The 6,005-nt window shown below is 50.6% G+C and overlaps 1 protein-coding gene across 4 annotated transcripts in view; it reads left to right on the top strand.

Moving 5' to 3' along the window:
- Positions 1-3,934: 3,934 nt before the first annotated feature.
- The window catches only part of SPTB (spectrin beta, erythrocytic), a 128,030-nt gene continuing 125,959 nt past the window's right edge, over positions 3,935-6,005 (top strand). For all 4 annotated transcript variants that reach the window (XM_027971928.3, XM_042252611.2, XM_060418657.1 and 1 more), the window contains exon 1: positions 3,935-4,050. The gene's annotated coding sequence lies outside the window, so the exon portion shown is untranslated. The remainder of the gene's footprint in view (positions 4,051-6,005) is intronic.

Here is a 6,005-nt window from a genome sequence, read left to right as displayed (position 1 = left end):
CTTCATCCCACAGGCAAACATTTGATATCTAATGCCAGCAGGGGAGGAGGCTCTTCAGTGAATTATTCAATCCTAGGTTCCCCTCCGTGTCTTATATCCTTTGACTCCTACTTGGAATCCCCTTAAATGATCAGATCCTGTCTCTCTTTTATATTTCAGTATTTCCTAAGAATTTCTGGAAAATTGATCACATTTTTTCTTATTTCCTTGTGCTGTTAGATTTCTATTCTCTTTAAGACATATATATATATATATATATATATTTTTTTTTTTTTTTAATGAGATTTGGGATGGAAGAGAAGGTAGATGTGTGGGCTCAATCCACCATCTTGATCCAATCTCTACGTATTATTTTCTTTATTATCTCCAACTGTTTATCAAATAATACAAGCTCAATGTAAAACATTCAGAGAATACAGAAATGGAAAATTCCTTCTTGTGTCAGATTCCTCTAATGTCCCAACTTATATCCTCTTTTCTCCTACTGATTTTAGCTGGAGCTGGGTCGACATTTCTGTAAGAGCTCACCCTCTCTTCCTGTATAAGTAAAAGCCCCAATTCTTGGTTGACAACTTCTGTCTCAAATGCATACCTTCTCTCTGGCCCTGGAACTGTAGATTGCCTGTTAGGAGTTTGCTTGGTAGCTCAGAAGTGTGGGATGTCAATATGGAATAGGGGGTTAGGGTGGCAGCCCCTTGACCAACCAGGATGAGGGCCAATCTCCCAACTTTCCTTTTCTTTAAAAAAATTAATTAATTTATCTATTTTTGGCTCTGCTGGGTTTTCACTGCTGCACCAGGCATTTCTCCAGTTGTGGTGAGCAGGGGCTATTATTGTCCGGCTGCAGTGTGTGGCCTTCTCATTGCAGTGGCGTCTCTTGTTGCGGAGCATGCGCTCTAAGGGCATGAGAACTTCAGTAGTTGCAGCACCAGGGTTCAGAATTGCAGCTCGAGGGCTCTAGAGCACAGGCTCAATAGTTGTGACTTGGGGGCTTACTTGGGGCTTCCCAGGTGGTTCAGTGGTAAAGAATTCACCTGCCAATGCTGGAGACTTGAGTTCGATCCCTGCGTCGGGAAGATCCCCCGGAGGAGGAAATGGCAACACACTCCAGTATGGACAGAGGAACCTGCAGGGCTCCATGGGGTCACAAAGAGTCAGACACTACTTAGCAACTGAGCACAAGTGCATGGGTTTAGTTGCTCTGTGGCAAGTTGGATCTTCCCAGATTAGGGATTGAACCCATGTCTATGGCACTGACAGGCAGACTCTCTACTTCTGAGCCAACAGGGATGCCCCTCATCTCCCCGATGGACAATTCCAGGAGGCTTTAGGTACTCTTCTCAGAAAGTCCCTACAGAATTCATCCCTGCTGCCCACAACAATGACTTCAGTTATGAACCCTTATATGAGATTTTCCTTCTTACCTATTTCACTTTGCCCAATTTCTCATTCCCACTCCCTGGGATCTGCCATTTCCCTCCCTCATTTGACAATACCCTTTTCCTCTGTACTTCTAAACTTCCTCTCTCCCTCAGTCCTAATTTATCATTTCACTGTAACTCTATTAGCTGTAAAGCATTTGGAGATGCTGTCAGGATAACAGGCTCTGGAGCAAATGAGGTTGTATTGAATTATTTAGCTTTCAGCTGAAGTGGAGATAACTGAAGCAGCTGGGCTGGTTTGTAAAATCCTAGGGTAATCTGTCCACTGATTTGGTGCTTTTATCATATTAATTTTTCCTTCATGGTTGAAAATTATAAATTTTAGGGCTATAAAGAAATATATGTGGGCAACTTCAGTTTAGAACCACAAACCTAAAGCTAAGGAATTATCTGTTTTAGTAGTATATAATTATGTAGCTGCAGAGCTGCAATTCTAGGGAATCATGAATTTATTTAATAAGTTTATTCACACAAGGCTTTTTAAAAACATAAATACATAATTTACTCCATTTTTTTTCTTTCAAAAATAGATCAAGGATTGCTACTTGAGATATATGATAGTCTCAGCCTTTGAAGCTGGCCTGTTTTTCTTGAGTGTTCCTTGCCAGAATTTGGTTCTTAATTTTTAAATGAAAGAGACCTTTTTGTTTCTGAAAGTGAAAGTGAAGTCGCTCAGTCGTGTCCAACTGTTTGCGACTGTGGACTGTAGCCCACCAAGCTCCTCCGTCCATGGGATTCTCCAGGCAAGAATACTGGAATGGGTTGCCATTTCCTTCTCCAGGGGATCTTCCCGACCCAGGGATCGAACCCAGGTTTCCCACGTTGCAGGCAGACGCTTTAACCTCTGCATCTAACTCAGCTAAAAAAAAAAACAAATGAACTCTTAAATGTTATCAGAAAGGGAAAAGAGTGGATCATTGCTAATCTAATGCATGACCACAAATATTCTTCTATTATCTTCCCTATATTACTAGAGTGTCTTGGGAAATTGAGCTTAATAAGGGCCCAGAAAACAAGATGGGGGTGTGGAGAGTTGTGTGGCTTTGTGACATCTGTGGGGTTTGCCCCACTTAGCACAAATCAGGGTCTAAATACTCACTCTCAAGACGTGTGACTGCAGCAGGAAGTGAAGTATCTTTGCATATGTTCAGTATATAGACTAAGAACTCACATCTGGCACTTAAACACCCTTTTCCTGGTGAATCCTGGAAAACAACATAATTATACTCCCAAGCAAATAACTCAGTAGCAAGACTGTCCCGTTGTGAAGAACACCAGGCATCATCAAAGTTAAAACTCTTTTCTACATCTCTGCACTTCACATCGCCACTGCCATCTCCAAAACACCTGAGATTCCCTGGGTTGTTGTCTGGGTAGCAACCGTTCCAGCAAGGCTGATGGAGAAAAGAGATGAAAACTGCGGAAAGGTGTATCACGAAGGCTTGCTGAACAATGACCTTGTATAGTAAGAAAGTCAAGAAAGTGGACAGCCTTGCAAGCTGCCACTTCTGTGTCTCTCCCGAGGTGAGCGGAGGTGCTGTTGTCTTTCCTCTTTGGCACCAGCGTTTCTAGTGTTTTCTCAGGCCTACAGCATCCCACCCCACCCAGGCTTGCGGCGAGAAAACCTCGGCTCCCTGGAAACCAGGGCCGGCCAGGAGATGTCGGTGGGCTGGGGTGGCAGCTTGCCTGTTGATTACAGTCCCTGTAACATGCAAACCGTGGGACTGCGCGCTGTGCCCCTCTGGCTTTGCGGGGTCTGCCCAGACCACACCAGGTTTGCAAACAGAGACACCGAGCTCTCGGGCTGGGGGCGAGGGTCTCCCGCCCAGTGCCCACGCCAGCCCTCCCAGCGTCTGCTCTTACTGCCAGCCCCGAGAAGCCTGCCCCACAGTGCGCTTTCTAACACACCAGCCCCCGGGAACAATCTGTCTCTCCCCAACCCGCCGCAGCGAGGGCGCGCTGCCCGGGCGCCAGCCTCTCCTAACCTACGGCCTCAGCGGGTCTTTTAACATATTTGAAAAGCCTGACTGTATACAGTTGGGGACGCGGGGTGGGAAAGGTTGGAGAGCTCATTTTCCTGGCCAGGCTTGCCGCTCTGGGTGCACGAATTAGGCCGGAGCTGCAGCCAAATCTTTTCCCCGCTGCAGGGGGCTCGGGGTAGCGCGCGGTGAGGGGAGGTGAGCGGCGATGGGGGCGCTGCGGACCGCTCCGGCTTCGGGTGGCCCGGACTCGGGCCGTCCTCCGGGAGGCGGAGGCTGGCCGGGGGAGCCGGGCGGAGGCCGGGCAGGTGGCCCGGGGCTCGGAGGCTGATTGGCAGGTGCGGGAGTGGGTGGGGAAGGCGGGGGCTGGGCCTGGCGCTGCGGGAGGCTGCGGCCCCGCCTCTCCGCCCCCGCCGCGGGACTATCTGGTCCCGGCAGCAGCGATGTCCCCCGGCAGGAATGTCCCTCCTCAGATAATGTTATTTATATCTCTGGGCGGGTCCGCGGCTCGGCAGCACCAGGCGCCCGGCGGCCGCTGTGCCAGGAGCCCCGCGCTGCCCTCCTCCCCCTGCGCCGCCGCCACTGCCGCCCCCGGGCTCGGGGTGGCCGCCGCTACAGCCCCAGCGCAGGTGAGTCCCGGGAGGGCCCCGCGGCCAGAGGGAGCTGGGTGCGGGTGAGGATGCGCGAGGCTGGGGCGCGCGGCGCGAGCGCAGAGGAGGCGCTGGGCCCAGGGGGCGCGTGACGCACGGCGCCCAGGGGACCGGGTGGGGGCCCAGCCCTGGGTGCCGGGCGTAGAGCCCGCGGGAGGCCCTGGCGGCTGCGGCAGAGATCGCCCCGGGGCGCGGGAATCCGCGTGGGTTTCGGAGGCGCTTAGCGAGCTGGGCGCTTGCTTTGGAGAGCTGGATCCTGGAGCATCGCCCGGGGGCGCTGGGAGGGCAGTGAGCGGGATGCGTGTTCTGGTCCCGGGGCTGCTTCCCCCAGAACCTTGGCATGGGGACGAAGAGGGTTCTGCCTTTAGCCTGTCCGACCTCCCCATTCCCCTCTCTGCTGGGTTTCTCAGCCCTGGGGCTGCTCAGATTCCCTTCTGGGGAACTTGTCTGCGCGCTGCTGGCAGCTCCGCGCTCAGGCTGGGAGAGAAGGGCAGCGGAAGGGCCCGGGGAACGAAGCGGAGTGGCCGGGTGCAGCCCCAAGGAGAGGAGCTCAGCGTGCCCCAAACTATCCTCCAAGGACCCTTACCCTTCCACTCCTAAAGAGTTCCACTCCTCCAAGCTGCTACATACTACAGTCACCCGCCTCACCAGTTTCTCTTTCTCCAACAACTTGGCCCTGAGAAACAGCAGAAAGAGGAAGAAATTAATAGCGTTAAGACAATCCCCAACTTCCACCAACTCGCCCAGACTTCCAAGGGTGGGGAAGTAGTGGCGGGCTTGAGTATCGTTTCCGTGACAACGAGCCCCAGGTAGGGTTCTTGATTTTCAGCCTATTAATATCCAAACCACTGTTTTCAGTGAGCAATTAGAGGCTCCAGGAGTTAATAATAACACGCTGAAGGAAAATGAAAAGAAGCCATAGTTTAGCTTCTTAGATGCTTCAGATGGGGGTGGTAGTGGTGGGTATCTAGTGACAGTATTTTTGCACCCAGAACTCCTGTGCCTTGAGTCTAGGCTGTCACTTCTAGGTAGGCGGCAGCCGTGCAAGACCCACAGCGGTGAGTTAGTCACGATCTATATACTTCAGTTCCTAAGGGAAATGATTCAGGTGGCTCTTGAATGAGAGGAGTCTGCAAATCAAAAATTTTAGGCACCTATATACTATTTGCTACCCGATTCTTAGTTTCACAGATGGTACCAAATTTTATTCTAGAATCCCCTCTTTGATCACCCTCATATCCTCTGATATGACCTAGAGCAGGTCATTTCCTATTCCAGTTTCAGACTTTAACTCTTTTGCTAGGAGACCTGGGTTCCAGAATGTCTTGGGCAACTCTTTTTTTTTTTTTTTTCTGTAAATGCAAAATATTTAAGAGTACTGAATGCTCAGTACCCAGCACAGCTAGGCTTGTACTTGCCCAAAGGCTGTGGGCTAATTAGAAAAAGAAATATTAAGCTCACATTGAAGAAAAGCCCACCAGCCTTGAGACCACCTGACTTCTCAGCCGGTGGGTTATTTACACAGAACTTTATCAAACCCTGAAGTTAAGTATAGCTGAAAGACATCAGCCCTACACTAAAAAAAGGTGGCCTTTAGACACCACCGCCCCTTAGCTCTTGCCCTTAGCTTTATAGGTGGTCCAGTCACAATGACTGGGGATGAGCCAGTCCTGTTAATCCCAATTCTCGGAAGACTCAGTCCGCTTGTGGAATTGAAAGCACCCCAAACCTTTCAGGCATCCAGGACGGGCCTGGGTGCACAGGCGTATCAAGTTTTCCTGAGTGGCTTGCTCTGCTAAGAGCTGGAATACCACCTTTTGCTCTGGTCATTGCTTCCTCCAAATGTTCTGAAGGCGTCTTTTAGCAGAACACCTGCTAGATGGTTAGCTTCAGGGTAGGTAAAGGTTGGCCGGAGGCAGACTCACACCTGGGAT

The sequence above is a fragment of the Ovis aries genome, chromosome 7 (genome assembly GCF_016772045.2).
Source record: "Ovis aries strain OAR_USU_Benz2616 breed Rambouillet chromosome 7, ARS-UI_Ramb_v3.0, whole genome shotgun sequence".
Taxonomy (NCBI): Eukaryota; Metazoa; Chordata; class Mammalia; order Artiodactyla; family Bovidae; genus Ovis; species Ovis aries.
This window is presented reverse-complemented; position numbering and strand designations above follow the sequence as displayed.